Consider the following 20,000-nt stretch of genomic DNA (forward strand, 5'->3'; position numbering starts at 1 on the left):
ACACGATGTCGCCAGTGCTGGCATTTCGAGCAGACTTAATCCTTGGTTGTATGACGTTTTACCCTTTCCTGTTTCAGTCTCTCAACAGGATGTTATTAAAATGGAAAAGATGGCCGCTGATTTCAAGACTAGCTGCTATCGAATACAGATCGCCCCGTGATGAATTGTATAGATTATTAACGTTTATTAATACCTAAAGTTGGTTTAGAAAAGTAGTTTGAAGTGTTTTGTAAAAGTATATAGGCAGCTTTTGTCATTTTAAAAAGTGACGTTGCGTCTTGTAAAAGGGAATATTCCTGGATCAGACCGGTCTTCAGAAAACTACATTTTGGCTATACAATGACGGATTTAATCGGGAAAAAGACCCAATTGTGATGTTTATGGGATATATAGGAGTGCCAAGAAAGAAGCTCGTCAAAGGTAATGAATGTTTTATATTTTATTTCTGCGTTTTGGGTAGCGCCGGCTACCGCAAAATCTGTCGTTTTAGATGACGTTCCAGTACTTTGGGGGTGCATGCTATCAGATAATAGCTTCTCATGCTTTCGCCGAAAAGCATTTTACAAATCTGACTCGGTGGCTAGATTCACAACGAGTGTAGCTTTAATTCACTACCTTGTATGTGTGTTTTAAAAGAAGGCAGAGCAGTGCTTTATTATGGACAGACTTCTCCCCACCTTAGCTAATGTATCAATATGTTTTGACCATGACAGGTTACAATCCAGGGTAAATGTTTAGTCACCTCAACTTGCTCAATTTCCAAATTATTAATTGCAAGATTTAGCTGAGGTTTAGGGTTTAGTAAATGTTTTGTCCCAAATACAATGCTTTTAGTTTTAGAAATATTTAGGACAAATTATTCCTTGCCACCCATTCTGAAACTAAGTGTTGCAGTCATTTCAGTCACTGTAGTAGTTGATGTGTATAGTTTTGAGTCATCCACATACATAGACACGTGCTTTACTCAAAGCCAGTGGCATGTCATTAGTAATTTATAGGACAAACTCTTTGTTAAGAGTTGCAGTAATTTCAGTCGCTGTAGTAGCCGACATGTATAGTGTTGAGTCATCCGCATACATAGACACACTGGCTTTCCTCTAAGCCAGTGGAAATTCATTAATAAAGGTATTTTTTTTAATAATGGGCCTAGACAGCTGCCTTGGGGAATTCCTGATTCTACCTGGATTATGTTGGAGAGGCTTCCATCTGGTTTGACCACCATTTGCCTCATGCAGCGCGACACATCTCCTTCACAAAGAGTTGATCAGGCTGTTGATTGTGGCCTGTGGAATGTTGTACCCACTTCTCTTCAATGACTGTGTGAAGTTGATGGATATCGGTGGGAACTGGAACATGCTGTCGTACACGTCGACGCAGAGCATTCCAAGCATGTTTGATGGTTGACATGTCTGGTGAGTATGCAGGCCATGGGAGAACTGTGACATTTTCAGATTCCAGGAATTGTGTACAGATCCTTGCGACATGGGGCTGTACATTATCATGCTGAAACATGAGGTGATGGCGGCAGATGAATGGCATGACAATGGGCTTCAGGATCTCGTCACGGTATCTCTGTGCATTCAAATTGCCAATGATAAAACGCAATTGTATTTGTTGCCTGTAGCTTGTGCCTGCTCATACCCTAACCCCACCGCCACCATGGGGCACCTCTGTTCACAACGTTGACATCAGCAAACCTCTCACCCGCACGACGCCATACATGTGGTCTGAGTGAGGTCTGTTGGATGTACTGCCAAATTCTCTAAAACAACATTGGAGGTGGCTTATGGTGGAGAAATTAACATTTTCTGGCAACAGCTCTTGTGGACATTGCTGCAATCTGCATGACAATTGAGCGCTCACTCAAAACTTGAGATATCTGTGGCATTGTGTTGTGTGACTAAACTGCACATTTTAGAGTGGCCTTTTATTGTCCCCAGCACAAAGTGTAATGATCATGTTATTTAATCGGATTCTTGATATGCCACACCTGTCAGGTGGATATCTTGGCAAAGGAGAAATGCTCGCTAACAGGGATGTAAAGATATTTGTGCACATCATTTTTTGGGAATATTTCTGGGATATTTTCTTTTAGCTCACTTTACAAGCTGTGTTTATATTTGTGTTCAGTGTAAAAAATAAAATAAAACTTCCCGACCTCAGTTCTTATCAGTATAAGTAATCAAACATAAAGAGTGAAGTTAAAAGCAAGAGATTTTTAGTTTATCTTATCAGCAAAGATACAGTTTCTACCTTATCAGCAGAGATACGGTCTACCTTATTATCAGCAAAGATACAGTTTATACCTTATCAAAATGAGATACAGTTTACCTTATCAGCATGATATACAGTTTAACTTATCAGCAGAGATACAGTTTCTACCTTATCAGCAGAGATACAGTTTGCCTTATCAGCATGAGATACAGTTTACCTTATCAGCATGATATACAGTTTAACTTATCAGCAGAGATACAGTTTCTACCTTATCAGCAGAGATACAGTTTGCCTTATCAGCATGAGATACAGTTTGCCTTATCAGCAGAGATACAGTTTGCCTTATCAGCATGAGATTACCTAAACATGTAGCCAATGCCCAAAACAGTTTCTTCTTGGAGAGAGGGAGTAGAAACTCTACCCTCTCATCAGAGAGAGAGAAAGAGAGTTTCAAATCTCCTCATTGAAGTGCAATGTTTTCAAAAGTGGATTTGCCAAGGCATGGCAAACAGAGAATGCTTGAGCTGGGAGGAGAAAACAGATTAATGATACAGCAGGCTAGCTGATGCATAGCAGCTTTCTGGAGATAACCCTCCTTGGACAGTCCTGCTTTGGAGAACTCAAATGATGTTGGGTGGGTCTTATCAACAGCGGCTCTCCAGCGCATGAAGCATGTTTTTAGGGGAGATGGCGCCCCAGTATAGCATGACTATTGACCTGTGTGTGTGTGTGTGTGTGTGTGTGTGTGTGTGTGTGTATGTGTGTGTGTGTGTGTGTGTGTGTGTGTGTGTGTGTGTGTGTGTGTGTGTGTGTGTGTGTGTGTGTGTGTGTGTGTGTGAGCGTGCGTGCGTGAGCAAGAAAGAGATTGAGAATGGAGTGGCCAAATCCTTAACCTTAGCTGTGAAACGACGAATCCCGAGATAGCATTAATCGGTATCTGTGTCGGTGACAATCATTTTTACAGATTTTCCATTTCCGTATCAAACAGGGTAGAACGGTTTATTGCTTTTCTCCACAACTCAAAAAAAAAGTCCCCTCTTCATGTTACGTTAACTGGGTTTTGATATTTTTTTTAAATGACCATTAATTAATATTACAAGGTACAATGGCATGGAATGTAACTGACGAGGATTGTGGTTTATATTTCGGTGATAAAGCTAACCATACAGATAAAGATAAAGATAATAGATAAATAGATACAGATAAAGATAATAGATAAATAGATACAGATAAAGATAATAGATAAATAGATAAAGATAAAGATAATAGATAAATAGATACAGATAAAGATAATAGATAAATAGATAAAGATAAAGATAATAGATAAATAGATACAGATAAAGATAATAGATAAATAGATAAAGATAAAGATAATAGATAAATAGATACAGATAAAGATAATAGATAAATAGATAAAGATAAAGATAATAGATAAATAGATACAGATAAAGATAATAGATAAATAGATAAAGATAAAGATAATAGATAAATAGATAAAGATAAAGATAATAGATAAATAGATACAGATAAAGATAATAGATAAATAGATAAAGATAAAGATAATAGATAAATAGATAAAGATAAAGATAATAGATAAATAGATACAGATAAAGATAATAGATAAATAGATACAGATAAAGATAATAGATAAATAGATACAGATAAAGCCAAGATCTTCTATATTTACAAGCAGATGTAGAACAGGCCAAAAGAAACAAAAAAAAAGAGCCATGAGAAATAATGAAAACTGGGTTTGTTTTATCTCGTCCTTTATAACGTGCTGTGAGAAATAACGTTGATTCAGACATAATGGCAGAAATATTATTACACTCGCAAATGTAGAACACATTGACATAAAACACAGTTCCTCGGTTGCTAAAGAAGTGAAACCATGTTATTGCCTCATTCCATTCCAAGCACTCACAGAAATAGCCCACTGAAGTGCCCCCCCAAAAAAAGCATTTCGACAAGTTATCTGTGACAATTCCGCTATGCATCGAGGCCATTAAATCCAAATTAGCCCAAATAAAGAATTCAAAAATAACCCCCACCCCCACCTCCCCCCACAAAAAAAAGTGTTGTCAATGAGAAAAGTTCTACCCCCACAAAGACAACAATTACCCAACTCCATTTACATTTAGACTAGGATTTTGGGGCGATTTTCACGCATGTCCACAGGTAGCCGTGCGCTTGATGGAGTCTCAGAGTTAGCGATGATAATAATAATAACAACCGTGAGTGGGCTCTGAAAATCCAATATTGAAGTGGCAAGAAGACACAGCCAACAGGGGTCTAATCAGTCTATGAGAAAATGGTGAGGGAGTGATGGGAGAGAGACTTGTTTTATTTATAAGGCCTCTGTAGAAAATGTCTGATTTCTGGAGCCAAGTAAAGGGGTATTATTGCCTCTTTCTCCATTAGCTACCTTAACCCCCCACATACACTTTTACATTTTCTACATCGTTCATTCTTAACTCAAAGGCCTTTCAAACCAGAAATGTCATGTGGACTTTGTTTTCCGGCTACACTTGTCTCATTCTCTACCAAACAAGTAGAAAATAACCCCTCCTCCCATACTGCTATCTTTCAACCACTCCCTTTCCCTTTTTCTCCTGTTCGGCTCCATCTGTGAATCTGCTTGGGATGGAGATGTTCTTTTCAGATGGGATCAGAGGGCAATGGCCGCCGTGTGTCATGGGGATTGTATGTTTGTCAGGAGAGAGGATAGAGGCATTTTTGTGTTTCGCTTTTAACATAAATTGGCCCAATGGGGTTTCTGATCTGATCTACCTTGGCTCTCTAATGAATACATCTTCGTTTTTTTTCTCTAAAAAGAATGGATAGGAGAGCTAAAACCGCATTGATCAAAGCATACCTTCAACTCATTGTTTACAATGTTTCCCTGTACAGGAAATAACATTCAGATCCACATTTATTTACTGTACAAAACAAATCTCTCATCTCCCCTAACCCCCCTTTCCCTTTCACAATGTCTCAGGAATGTTTTATTGGCAAGTCTGATTTTCTCTGTAATGTCAAACACACGCACAGATGTATTAGTTCATTCTGTGGCTCAAGGGCAAAAATACAGTGTAGATATTGGGAGGGAAAAGCATTAAACTCTGAGTCCTTAGTCCTTAAACCTGTTTATTTTTTAATTTTTTACATAAAACAATATATTTCTTGCAATTCTACAGTTTGACGTGAGTTATTTTGCCACTCTGGAGGGGTGTTCTGAAAACCCAGTCTAAGTGGAAGGATCAGTGGAACCCCACAAAAAAGACAAATGTACTTCCTGTGTTTGAACACATTTCGCCGTGGAGCGAGAGAAAAATGTACAGTTTTATAACACTATTCTACAAATTGTTTCATGAGACAGACCAATTTTTATTTATTTTTTAAAGCTAATGTCTTGCAATTCTACACATTATGCCATGGGCAGATTTTTTTTTCTGTTATATTGCTCATCTCATGCTATTCTTCACATTTTGCCATGACGATGAGAGAATATAAGGCTAATTTCCTATTACTCTACATATGGGGCTGAGGCTGAGAGAAAATGGTGCATTTCTAAAGTAACTGTCCAGTGAAATTCTCACTTTTAAAAGTTTATATTCTGTTAACGCCCAAATAATGTTGGTGGATGAGCTGGCCAATCAACGGTCTACATTAATATTTTTAGTGACCGGTATACTCCCACACCATTCTGTTGTTGGGTACGTCCACACCATTCTGTTGTTGGGGTACGACCACACCATTCTGTTGTTGGGGTACGACCACACCATTCTGTTGTTGGGGTACACCCCACCATTCTGTTGTTGGGGTACACCCCACCATTCTGTTGTTGGGGTACGTCCACACCATTCTGTTGTTGGGGTACGACCACACCATTCTGTTGTTGGGGTACACCCCACCATTCTGTTGTTGGGGTACACCCCACCATTCTGTTGTTGGGGTACGTCCACACCATTCTGTTGTTGGGGTACGACCACACCATTCTGTTGTTGGGTTACGTCCACACCATTTTGTTGTTGGGGTACGGCCACACCATTCTGTAGTTGGGGTACGACCACACCATTCTGTTGTTGGGTACGTCCACACCATTCTGTTGTTGGGGTGGGTCCACACCATTCTCTTGTTGGGGTGGGTCCACACCATTCTGTTGTTGGGGTACGACCACACCATTCCGTTGTTGGGGTACGACCCCACCATTCTGTTGTTGGGGTACGTCCACACCATTCTGTTGTTGGGGTACGACCACACCATTCTGTTGTTGGGTTACGTCCACACCATTTTGTTGTTGGGGTACGGCCACACCATTCTGTAGTTGGGGTACGACCACACCATTCTGTTGTTGGGTACGTCCACACCATTCTGTTGTTGGGGTGGGTCCACACCATTCTCTTGTTGGGGTGGGTCCACACCATTCTGTTGTTGGGGTACGACCACACCATTCCGTTGTTGGGGTACGACCACACCATTCTGTTGTTGGGGTACGTCCACACCATTCTGTTGTTGGGGTGGGTCCACACCATTCTCTTGTTGGGGTGGGTCCACACCATTCTGTTGTTGGGGTACGACCACACCATTCTGTTGTACACCCACCATTCTGTTGTTGGGCACCCCACACCATTTCTGTTGTTGGGCGTCCACACCATTTGTGTTGGGGTACGACCACACCATTCTGTTGTTGGGGTACACCCCACCATTCTGTTGTTGGGGTACACCCCACCATTCTGTTGTTGGGGTACGTCCACACCATTCTGTTGTTGGGGTACGACCACACCATTCTGTTGTTGGGTTACGTCCACACCATTTTGTTGTTGGGGTACGGCCACACCATTCTGTAGTTGGGGTACGACCACACCATTCTGTTGTTGGGTACGTCCACACCATTCTTCTGGGGTGGGTCCACACCATTCTCTTGTTGGGGTGGGTCCACACCATTCTGTTGTTGGGGTACGACCACACCATTCTGTTGTTGGGGTACACCCCACCATTCTGTTCCACACCATTCTGTTGTTGGGGTACGCCACACCATTCTGTTGTTGGGGTACGACCACACCATTCTGTTGTTGGGTTACGTCCACACCATTTTGTTGTTGGGTACGGCCACACCATTCTGTAGTTGGGGTGGGTCCACACCATTCTGTTGTTGGGGTGGGTCCACACCATTCTGTTGTTGGGGTGGGTCCACACCATTCTCTTGTTGGGGTGGGTCCACACCATTCTGTTGTTGGGGTACGACCACACCATTCCGTTGTTGGGGTACGACCACACCATTCTGTTGTTGGGGTACGTCCACACCATTCTGTTGTTGGGGTGGGTCCACACCATTCTGTTGTTGGGGTATGACCACACCATTCTATTGTTGGGGTATGACCACACCATGCTGTTGTTGGGGTGGGTCCACACCATGCTGTTGTTGGGGTGGGTCCACACCATTCTGTTGTTGGGGTGGGTCCACACCATTCTGTTGTTGGGGTACGTCCACACCATTCTGTTGTTGGGGTGGGTCCACACCATTCTGTTGTTGGGGTGGGTACACACCATTCTGTTGTTGGGGTACGTCCACACCATTCTGTTGTTGGGTACGTCCACACCATTCTGTTGTTGGGTACGTCCACACCATTCTGTTGTTGGGGTACGTCCACACCATTCTGTTGTTGGGGTATGACCACACCATTCTGTTGTTGGGGTACGTCCACACCATTCTGTTGTTGGGGTACGTCCACACCATTCTGTTGTTGGGGTATGTCCACACCATTCTGTTGTTGGGTTGGGTCCACACCATTCTGTTGTTGGGGTACGTCCACATCATTCTGTTGTTGTGGTACGCCACACCATTCTGTTGTTGGGGTACGTCCACACCATACTATACTTCCGGGTTGGAGCGAGCGGTCGCATCCGCACTCGGTCCGCAGGTAGTATTACATTTCATTACATTTCATTATAGTATAACGGTTTGATTTGTCTAATCTTAGCAATTTCTTCTTAGCTAGCTACATAGCCGTCTTTGTATCATAGATAATTGCGTAATTATCGTATTTCGACGTCCTAACGCAGTCTACACTGCTATCTGCCCTGCAGCTAGCCAGCTAGCTAACGTCCACCGTCTACCGATTAGCAGCACAACTATTACACTCAACTGAACGACTTGATCAGTGTAGTGTTAGCTAGCTACATAGTTGTCTTTGCTGTCTTCGTATCCAAGATAATTGTGTAGTTTAGAGTGTGTAGTTTTAGAGTGATTATCTTAATTTACCGAGGTTAGCTAGCCAGCTATTTGTCGTCCTTAACGTAGGAGACACTGCTAGCTAGCCAACAGCTAGCCAACGTCTACCGAACAGAACTTCCGCACTCAACAACCCGGTCGCATTTCGCTTCGCTCCACAGGTAGTATCACATTTTCATTTCATTTCATTACAGTACAACGGCTTGATTTGTTTGATCGTAGCTAGCTACATAGCTAGCTACATAGCCGTCTTTGTATCAAAGATAATTGTGTAGTCTAGAGCGATTTCCTAGGTTAGCTAGCCAGTTATTGTCGTTCTTTTAACGCAACGTAACGTAATCAACACTGCTAGCTAGCCAGCTAGCCCCGAATAGCAGCACAGTAGAAACTATTACACTCAACGGAACGACTTGATTAGTGTAGTGTCAACAACGCAGCCACTGCCAGCTAGCCTACATAGTCAACAACGCAGCCTCTGCCAGCTAGCCTACTTCAGCAGTACTGTATCATTTTAATCATTTTAGTCAATAAGATTCTTGCTACGTAAGCTTAACTTTCTGAACACTCGAGCGTGTAGTCCACTTGTCATTCCAATCTCCTTTGCATTAGCGTAGCCTCTTGTGTAGCCTGTCAACTATGTGTCTGTCTATCCCTGTTCTCTCCTCTCTGCACAGACCATACAAACGCTCCACACCGCGTGGCCGCGGCCACCCTAATCTGGTGGTCCCAGCGCGCACGACCCACGTGGAGTTCCAGGTCTCCGGTAGCCTCTGGAACTGCCGATCTGCGGCCAACAAGGCAGAGTTCATCTCAGCCTATGCCTCCCTCCAGTCCCTCGACTTCTTGGCACTGACGGAAACATGGATCACCACAGACAACACTGCTACTCCTACTGCTCTCTCTTCGTCTGCCCACGTGTTCTCGCACACCCCGAGAGCTTCTGGTCAGCGGGGTGGTGGCACCGGGATCCTCATCTCTCCCAAGTGGTCATTCTCTCTTTCTCCCCTTACCCATCTGTCTATCGCCTCCTTTGAATTCCATGCTGTCACAGTTACCAGCCCTTTCAAGCTTAACATCCTTATAATTTATCGCCCTCCAGGTTCCCTCGGAGAGTTCATCAATGAGCTTGATGCCTTGATAAGTTCCTTTCCTGAGGACGGATCACCTCTCACAGTTCTGGGCGACTTTAACCTCCCCACGTCTACCTTTGACTCATTCCTCTGTGCCTCCTTCTTTCCACTCCTCTCCTCTTTTGACCTCACCCTCTCACCTTCACCCCCTACTCACAAGGCAGGAAATACGCTCAACCTCATCTTTACTAGATGCTGTTCTTCCACTAACCTCATTGCAACTCCCCTCCAAGTCTCCGACCACTACCTTGTATCCTTTTCCCTCTCGCTCTCATCCAACACTTCCCACACTGCCCCTACTCGGATGGTATCGCGCCGTCCCAACCTTCGCTCTCTCTCCCCCGCTACTCTCTCCTCTTCCATCCTATCATCTCTTCCCTCTGCTCAAACCTTCTCCAACCTATCTCCTGATTCTGCCTCCTCAACCCTCCTCTCCTCCCTTTCTGCATCCTTTGACTCTCTATGTCCCCTATCCTCCAGGCCGGCTCGGTCCTCCCCTCCCGCTCCGTGGCTCGACGACTCATTGCGAGCTCACAGAACAGGGCTCCGGGCAGCCGAGCGGAAATGGAGGAAAACTCGCCTCCCTGCGGACCTGGCATCCTTTCACTCCCTCCTCTCTACATTTTCCTCTTCTCTCTCTGCTGCTAAAGCCACTTTCTACCACTCTAAATTCCAAGCATCTGCCTCTAACCCTAGGAAGCTCTTTGCCACCTTCTCCTCCCTCCTGAATCCTCCTCCCACCCCCCTCCTCCCTCTCTGCAGATGACTTCGTCAACCATTTTGAAAAGAAGGTCGACGACATCCGATCCTCGTTTGCTAAGTCAAACGACACCGCTGGTTCTGCTCACACTGCCCTACCCTGTGCTCTGACCTCTTTCTCCCTCTCTCTCCAGATGAAATCTCGCGTCTTGTGACGGCCGGCCGCCCAACAACCTGCCCGCTTGACCCTATCCCCTCCTCTCTTCTCCAGACCATTTCCGGAGACCTTCTCCCTTACCTCACCTCGCTCATCAACTCATCCCTGACCGCTGGCTACGTTCCTTCCGTCTTCAAGAGAGCGAGAGTTGCACCCCTTCTGAAAAAACCTACACTCGATCCCTCCGATGTCAACAACTACAGACCAGTATCCCTTCTTTCTTTTCTCTCCAAAACTCTTGAACGTGCCGTCCTTGGCCAGCTCTCCCGCTATCTCTCTCAGAATGACCTTCTTGATCCATATCAGTCAGGTTTCAAGACTAGTCATTCAACTGAGACTGCTCTTCTCTGTATCACGGAGGCGCTCCGCACTGCTAAAGCTAACTCTCTCTCCTCTGCTCTCATCCTTCTAGACCTATCGGCTGCCTTCGATACTGTGAACCATCAGATCCTCCTCTCCACCCTCTCCGAGTTGGGCATCTCCGGCGCGGCCCACGCTTGGATTGTGTCCTACCTGACAGGTCGCTCCTACCAGGTGGCGTGGCGAGAATCCGTCTCCACACCACGTGCTCTCACCACTGGTGTCCCCCAGGGCTCTGTTCTAGGCCCTCTCCTATTCTCGCTATACACCAAGTCACTTGGCTCTGTCATAACCTCACATGGTCTCTCCTATCATTGCTATGCAGACGACACACAATTAATCTTCTCCTTTCCCCCTTCTGATGACCAGGTGGCGAATCGCATCTCTGCATGTCTGGCAGACATATCAGTGTGGATGACGGATCACCACCTCAAGCTGAACCTCAGCAAGACGGAGCTGCTCTTCCTCCCGGGGAAGGACTGCCCGTTCCATGATCTCGCCATCACGGTCGACAACTCCATTGTGACCTCCTCCCAGAGCGCTAAGAACCTTGGCGTGATCCTGGACAACACCCTGTCGCTCTCAACTACCATCAAGGCGGTGGCCCGTTCCTGTAGGTTCATGCTCTACAACATCCGCAGAGTACGACCCTGCCTCACACAGGAAGCGGCGCAGGTCCTAATCCAGGCACTTGTCATCTCCCGTCTGGATTACTGCAACTCGCTGTTGGCTGGGCTCCCTGCCTGTGCCATTAAACCCCTACAACTCATCCAGAACGCCGCAGCCCGTCTGGTGTTCAACCTTCCCAAGTTCTCTCACGTCACCCCGCTCCTCCGCTCTCTCCACTGGCTTCCAGTTGAAGCTCGCATCCGCTACAAGACCATGGTGCTTGCCTACGGAGCTGTGAGGGGAACGGCACCTCAGTACCTCCAGTCTCTGATCAGGCCCTACACCCAAACAAGGGCACTGCGTTCATCCACCTCTGGCCTGCTCGCCTCCCTACCACTGAGGAAGTACAGTTCCCGCTCAGCCCAGTCAAAACTGTTCGCTGCTCTGGCCCCCCAATGGTGGAACAAACTCCCTCACGACGCCAGGACAGCGGAGTCACTCACCACCTTCCGGAGACACCTGAAACCCCACCTCTTTAAGGAATACCTAGGATAGGATAAAGTAATCCCTCTCACCCCCCTTAAAATATTTAGATGCACTACTGTTCCACTGGATGTCATAAGGTGAATGCACCAATTTGTAAGTCGCTCTGGATAAGAGCGTCTGCTAAATGACTTAAATGTAATGTAAATGTACGTCCACACCATTCTGTTGTTGGGTTACGTCCACACCATTCTGTTGTTGGGTTGGGTCCACACCATTCTGTTGTTGGGGTACGTCCACATCATTCTGTTGTTGGGGTACGTCCACACCATTCTGTTGTTGGGGTGGGTCCACACCATTCTGTTGTTGGGGTGGGTCCACACCATTCTGTTGTTGGGGTGGGTCCACACCATTCTGTTGTTGGGGTGGGTCCACACCATTCTGTTGTTGGGGTACGACCACACCATTCTGTTGTTGGGGTGGGTCCACACCATTCTGTTGTTGGGGTACGTCCACACCATTCTGTTGTTGGGCTACGTCCACACCATTCTGTTGTTGGGGTGGGTCCACACCATTCTGTTGTTGGGGTGGGTCCACACCATTCTGTTGTTGGGGTATGTCCACACCATTCTGTTGTTGGGGTGGGTCCACACCATTCTGTTGTTGGGGTACGGCCACACCATTCTGTTGTTGGGGTATGACCACACCATGCTGTTGTTGGAGTACGACCAGACCATGCTGTTGTTGGGGTATGACCACACAATATCTTTGTTGGTGTAAACACAGAAAAGCTGCTTTTTAACCTCCTTGGAAGAAAAAAATTGGAAGGAAATCTATTTCACTCATATTGTAATTCATTCTAGGTCATATTTCATAGAAATCTAGAAACACTGGAGAGTAACTTTAAACGTCGACTTTGGGCAAAAATGCAAAAACAATGTATAACTTATCAATGCACAATCATAACTATGCTGAAATAATTAAAAAAAACTATTAATGCTTAAAAACCAAATGGATGAACAAGGTATTTCCCTAAAGAAGTGCATTTTTTTAGCTGATCTCTAATGCTTTCGTCCCAATTTAAAAGAACGGGGAAATGACATCAACACATACTGGAGGAGTTACAGGCTAGCTACAGTGGCTAGCTTAGCTAACATAGAGCTACGTTGGTCGTAGCGTGCATGACCAGAATGACACATGGATGAACCACCTTTGGCTTTCTGTTGGAACATTGAGAAAGAAGAGAATTTAGAGCATTTTAATTTGCCAAAATCCACCTCTTCTTGAGGGCCGGGGGCAGTGTTTGGATGACTGACGTGCCGAAAGTAAACTGCCTGTTACTCAGGCCCAGAAGCTAAGATATGGTAGCATTGGATGGAAAACACTGAAGTTTCTAAAACTGTTAAGATAATGTCTGTGAGTATGACAGAACTGATATGGCAGGTGAAAACGCGAGGAGAATCCATCCAGAATTCTTTATTTTTTAGCTCCCAGTTCATTCCTATGTTGGCCTATTGAATTTCAAACCACAAAGGACCCAGATTGCAGTACCTATGTCTTTCACTGGATGTCAACAGTCTTTATAAAAGGTTTCAGGCTTGTTTTTTGAAAAATGAACAAGTAGTTATAGTTTTTCCAAGGTGTACCTCATTAGAAAAGTAGTCTTGTTGTCCGCGTGAATGAGGTGCACAATCTTCGTTATTTAGCTTCCTTATTGAGGATAGCAGCTCCGTAAACAAAAGAGAGAAAGCATATTTCAACCCTGCAGGTGCGACACAAAACGCAGAAATAAAAATATAATTCATGCCTTACCTTTGACGAGCTTCTTTTGTTGGCATTCCAATATGTCCCATAAACATCATAAATTGTCATTTTGTTCGATTAGGGTGGCCTAGTGGTTAGAGCATTGGACTAGTAACTGAAAGGTTGCAAGTTCAAATCCCCGAGCTGACAACGTACAAAATCTCTCGTTCTGCCCCTGAACAGGCAGTTAACCCACTGTTCCTAGGCCGTCATTGAAAATAAGAATTTGTTCTTAACCTACTTGCCTAGTAAAATAAAGGTAAAATTTAAAAAAAAACTTAAATTAAATATATATCCAAAATGTCCATTTATTTGGCGCGTTTGATCCAGAAAAATACTGGTTCCAACTTGAGCAACGTGACTACAAAATATCTCAAAGGTTACCTGTAAACTTTACCAAAACATTTCAAACTACTTTTGTAATACAGCTTTAGGTATTTTTTTAACGTAAATAATCGATAAAATTGAAGATGGGATGATCTGTGTTTCAATACAGGAAGAAAACAATCTGAAGCTAGCTTTCTGGTCACGCGCCTCTATCTAACAGTACACTTCAAGTGACCCTCGTTCAAGATGGCCGTACTTCTTCATTACACAAAGGAATAACCTCAATTTCTAAAGACTGTTGACATCCAGTGGCAGCGATGGGAACTGCAAGAAGGGGAATCACCTGCCTGGTGTCCCTTAGAAATCTGGATTCCCAATGAAAACCCATTGAAAAGAGAGTGACCTAAAAAAACAATCTGAATGGTTTGTTCTGTTAAACTCACAGACATGATTCAAACAATTTTAGAAACTTCAAATTGTTTTCCATCCAAATCTACTAATAATTTGCACATCTTATGTTCTGGGGATGAGTAGCAGGCAGTTGAATATGGGCATTTCATCCGGAAGTGAAAATACTGCCCCCTGTCACCAAGAAGTTAACAAAAAAGTTAAGCTTTTAAATGATGTAAGACACTTGTATTTTCATGAATGTTTAATATTGTGATTTTTGTATTTTGAAGTTCGCGCCCTGCAATTTCACCGGATGTTGTCGTAGCTGTCCCGCTAGTGGTTCATGCGCCCTAAGAGGTTTTAACAAATTTCCTGCAATTCTACACATTTTGCCATTGCTTATGGCATGTTCATATGCTATCTGGGATGGGGACCTGACCTCCAAGGGTCCTGGAGGGCAGGCAGTGTGCCCCCAGGGATTCATTGGGCTTACCTCACCACCCTCTGGAAGGCCTTTACCACCTGGGGTCGGCCCTTTAGGAATTCCAGAACCCGAGTTGCACAGGGTTCAGACCCAGGGCCCCGTGCTTAATGATATGTTTAGAGGGCACTCTGGTATTGAAGGCTGAGCTGTAGTCGATGAACAGCATTCTTACATGGGTATTACTCTTGTCCAGATTGGATAGGGCAGTGTGCAGAGCGATTGCAATTTCATCATTCGTGGATCTGTTGGGGCAGTATGCAGATTTGAGTGGGTCTAGGGTGTCGGGTACTGATGGAGGTGATATGATCACTAACCAACCTCTTAAAGCACTTCATGATGACAGAAATGAGTGCTACCTTCACATTTTTGGGGTACAGGAACTATGGTGGACATCTTGAAGTGGGGAGTACAGACTAGGATAGGGAGAGATTGAATATGTCCGTAAAACATTCCAGCCAGCAGGTCTGCACATGCTCAGAGCAGCTTGGGATGCTATCTGGTCAGGCATCCTTGTGAGGTCTAACAATTTTTTTTTTTATGTACTTTTACCTCTATTTCTCCCCAAATTCGTGATATCCAATTGGTAGTCACAGTCTTGTCCCATCGGTGCAACTGCCGTACGGACTCGGGAGAGGCAAAAGTCGAGAGCCATGCATCCACTGCTTCTTGACATGGCTCACTTAGTGTGTTGGAGAAAACACCATACAACTGTCAGCTTGCAGGCACCCGGCTCGACACAAGGAGTCGCTAGAGCAAGACGGGACAAGGACAAACCCTCCCCTAACTCGGATGACGCTGGGCCAATTGTGCCCTGCCTCATGGGCCTCATGGGTCTCCCAGTCATGGCTGGTTTGAAGTGCGACTCCACTTTGTCTGTGTACTGTCGTTTTGCCTCTTTGATTTCCTTTCGGAGGTCATAGCTGGTCTGTTTGTACAGCCTCATGTTCCCAGTCACCTTGCGTGGTTAAATGTGTCACATGGCATGAGGCTGGAGAGAAGGAGCAGGTACGGGGAGTAAAACATTTAATATAGAACGGACATGGAACGAGGCAGGAACAGCGTCAGCAAACAGGTAACAAAGACAAAAAACTATTAATGCAGCAGCAGGGAACAAGAGCTGGGGAACAGACAAATATAGGGGAGGAAATAAACAGGTGATGAATGAGTCCAGGTGAGTCCAATATCACTGATGCGCATGATGAGGGAAGGCAGGTGTGTGTAACAGATGGCAGGAGTGCATGATGCAGGGAAGCCTGGCGCCCTCTAGTGCCGGGGGGAGTGGGAGCAGACGTGACAGTACCCCCCCTCTATGGGTGCCACCCGGGGTCCTACCTGAGCAAACCGGCCGAGACATGGGCGCAGGGCAAGCCAGTTTGGGGTGTGGAAGCCCAACGATCTGGCAGGAGCATGAGAGCCTGGGGAGCCGGCTGAGGCATGGAAGCCTGACGATCCGGCTGCAGAGAGGGAGCCCGATGATCCAGTGGAGTATGACATGGGATGGGAAGCCGCCGAGCCTACCGAGGCAAGGAAACATCTCGAGCCAGCCAGGGCGTGAAAGTCCGAAGGGCTGGCTTAGGCACCCCTGGTTCCATCAGCGGCCGAATCCACCCCAACGTCACCAACAAAAGAAAAATCTAAAGAAAACAATTCCTGGACTGGCTGGGCGAACAAGAACTGACGATCCGGCTGAGGCCCAACGTGGGTTGGGCGCCATCCGAGCCAACCGGGGGTAATGAAACCTCTCGAGCCAGCTAGGGCGTGGAAGCACGACGAGCTGGCTAGGCACCCCCGTTTCCATCAGTGGCGACCCAGAGCCGATGCCACCATACCAACCGGAACGCCAGTACTCCCCGATGCTTCGTATGTTGGCTGCTGCATTCTGTCACATGAGTTGATGCTGGATAGACGAAGCAGGTACGGGGAATAAAACATTTAATATAGAACGGACATGGAAGGCGGCAGGAACAGCATCAGCAAACAGGTAACACAGACAAAAAAAAACTATTAATGCAGCAGCAGGGAACAGAGCTGGGGAACAGACAAATATAGGGGAGGAAATAAACAGGTGATGAATGAGTCCAGGTGAGTCCAATATCACTGATGCGCGTGATGAGGGAAGGCAGGTGTGCGTAATAGATGGCAGGAGTGCATGATGCAGGGCAGCCTGGCACCCTCAAGCGCCACGGGGGGAGAGCGGGAGCAGACGTGACAAAATTCAGTAGTTTGCGCTTTCAATTTTGAGTGAATCCTGCCATCTATCCACAGTTCTGATTTGGATAAGTTGTAATTGTCACAGTAGAAGCAACATACTCTACAGGGGTAATCAACTCTTACCCTACGAGGTCCAGAGCCTGCTGACTTTCTGTTCTACCTGATGATGATTTGCACCCACATGGTTTCCCAGGTCTAAATCAGTCCCTGATTAGAGGGGAATCACCCACATGGTTTTCCAGGTCTAAATCAGTCCCTGATTAGAGGGTAATCCCCTGCTTGGTGTCCCAGGTCTAAATCAGTCCCTGATTAGAGGGGAATCATCCACCTGGTGTCCCAGGTCTAAATCAGTCCCTGATTAGAGGGGAATCACCCACATGGTGTCCCAGGTCTAAATCAGTCCCTGATTAGAGGGGAATCACCCACATGGTGTCCCAGGTCTAAATCAGTCCCTGATTAGAGGGGAATCGCCCGCCTGGTGTCCCAGGTCTAAATCAGTCCCTGATTAGAGGGGAATCGCCCGCCTGGTGTCCCAGGTCTAAATCAGTCCCTGATTAGAGGGGAATCACCCACCTTGTGTCCCAGGTCTAAATCAGTCCCTGATTAGAGGGGAATCACCCACCTGGTGTCCCAGGTCTAAACCAGTCCCTGATTAGAGGGTAATCACCCACCTGGTGTCCCAGGTCTTAATCAGTCCCTGATTAGAGGGGAATCACCCACCTGGTGTCCCAGGTCTAAACCAGTCCCTGATTAGAGGGTAATCACCCACCTGGTGTCCCAGGTCTTAATCAGTCCCTGACTCTTCTTGATGAACTCAATTACTGAGTCAATGTATACGTGTATATGTCGTTACCTCACGACTGCTTGATGAGCGAGTAGCACAGGAGATGTTGAGATAAAAACTTTGCGTTTTCCTCAGATTTCCTTTATAAAAGTCCCATGGCTTCAGCATATGTGGTTTCTCAGTTTGCACAAAGTTCAGTCTAGTACCTTGAGAGTCGTTGTGGTGTCGGCTTGGGGGGGTTGGGGGATATACACTGCTGTGACGATGACAGAAGAGAATTATCTCGGAAGTTAATAATGCCGTTGGCATTTGATGGTGAGGTGGAAAACAAAAGGACATGAGTCACTGTAACAAAATCACACCGTGAGTAGTTAGTTATGAAACACATACCTCCACGGTTCTTTTTCCCGGAGAATTCGTTCTCTCTTGATCTTTAACAAAGCACCAAGCATCTGATCTGCGAAATTAAAGTGAAGGGGTGCTTGCTCTTGTACTCTTTCCCTATTACTTTTTCTCTCAATGACCCACTCTATCTGTTTGCCAGTTATTATGCTAAGCATCTAAATGCATGGTTATCTGTGAATAACAAAGGTAAACTCCTCTCCCGTTTTTAACCAACTTAAAATGGAATCGCCACGTATTTCAAACCTCAAGTCTAATGCCAGTGCACATATCTGATTTCAACACACCACAAAGGGAGAAAGACAGAGATACCCAGAATAGTACAATTGTGTCCAAAGCTCTGCATCCTGACCCTCCAAATCAAACACAAACACGAAAGAGCTTAATGGATCCATACATTTCTATTTCTTCATTTCATAGCCCATTCTCTCTTCCCGAGCACATTCCCTCTGTCATTTAAACCATCGGAACAACGGGACGCTTAATCTTGGAGAAATTGATTCTCGCCGCATCATAATTTACCTTGTCTACTCCGAAGCCGTCGGTTGCGAGCAATATTAGTCAGGAGGGTCAATATTACAAATCACGCGAGCACAGATCAATAGAAGAGTCCTGCGGTCCATCTTGTTAATTACCGTTTTGCAATTTCACAATTCAGTTTGGAGCGGGAGATTAATGTGCGAGAGAGGCAAGGGGCGAACGCAAAGATTATCCAGACAGAGAGATAGCAGAGGTGGCAGATAGCAGCAAGGGAATTACCAAAGGATTCTGGAATGTTTCAGACCACCATGGTTAGTCTCCTTCCCTCCTGACAAAGGGGTAAGGTTAAGTTTAGAGAGGCAATGTTGAGTTTAGAGAGGCAATGTTGAGTTTAGAGGGGCAACGTTATGTGTCGGGGGTGGGGTGGTGTGGGTTAGGGTTATATCCTGCCTGTTTGGCGCTGTCCGGGGGTATCATAGGACGGGGTCACAGTGTATCCCGACCCCTCCTGTCTCAGCCTCTAGTATTTATGCTGCAGTAGTTTATGTGCCGGGGGGCTAGGGTCAGTCTGTTATATCTGGAGTATGAGCCCTAGGACCATGCCTCAGGAATACCTGGTCTGATGACTCCTTGCTGTCCCCAGTCCACCTGGCCGTGCTGCTGCTCCAGTTTCAACTGTTCTGCCTGCGACTATGGAACCCTGACCTGTTCACCGGACGTGCTACCTGTCCCAGAACTGCTGTTTTCAACTCTCTAGAGACAGCAGGAGCGGTAGAGATACTCTGAATGATCGGCTATAAAAAGCCAACTGATATTTACTCCTGTGGTGCTGACTTGCTGCACCCTCGACAACTACTGTGATTATTATTATCTGACCCTGCTGGTCATTTATGAACATTTGAACATCTTGGCCATGTTCTGCTAAAATCTCCATCCGGCACAGACAGAAGAGGACTGGCCACCCCTCATAGCCTGGTTCCTCTCTAGGTTTCTTCCTAGGTTCTGGCCTTTCTAGGGAGTTTTTCCTAGCCACCGTGCTTCTCCACCTGCATTGCTTGCTGTTTGGGGTTTTAGGCTGGGTTTCTGTACAGCACTTTGAAATATCAGCTGATGTAAGAAGGGCTTTATAAATACATTTGATTTGAAGGTTGAGTTTAGGGGGGCAAGGGTGA

The sequence above is a fragment of the Oncorhynchus nerka genome, linkage group LG25 (assembly GCF_034236695.1).
Source record: "Oncorhynchus nerka isolate Pitt River linkage group LG25, Oner_Uvic_2.0, whole genome shotgun sequence".
NCBI lineage: Eukaryota > Metazoa > Chordata > Actinopteri > Salmoniformes > Salmonidae > Oncorhynchus > Oncorhynchus nerka.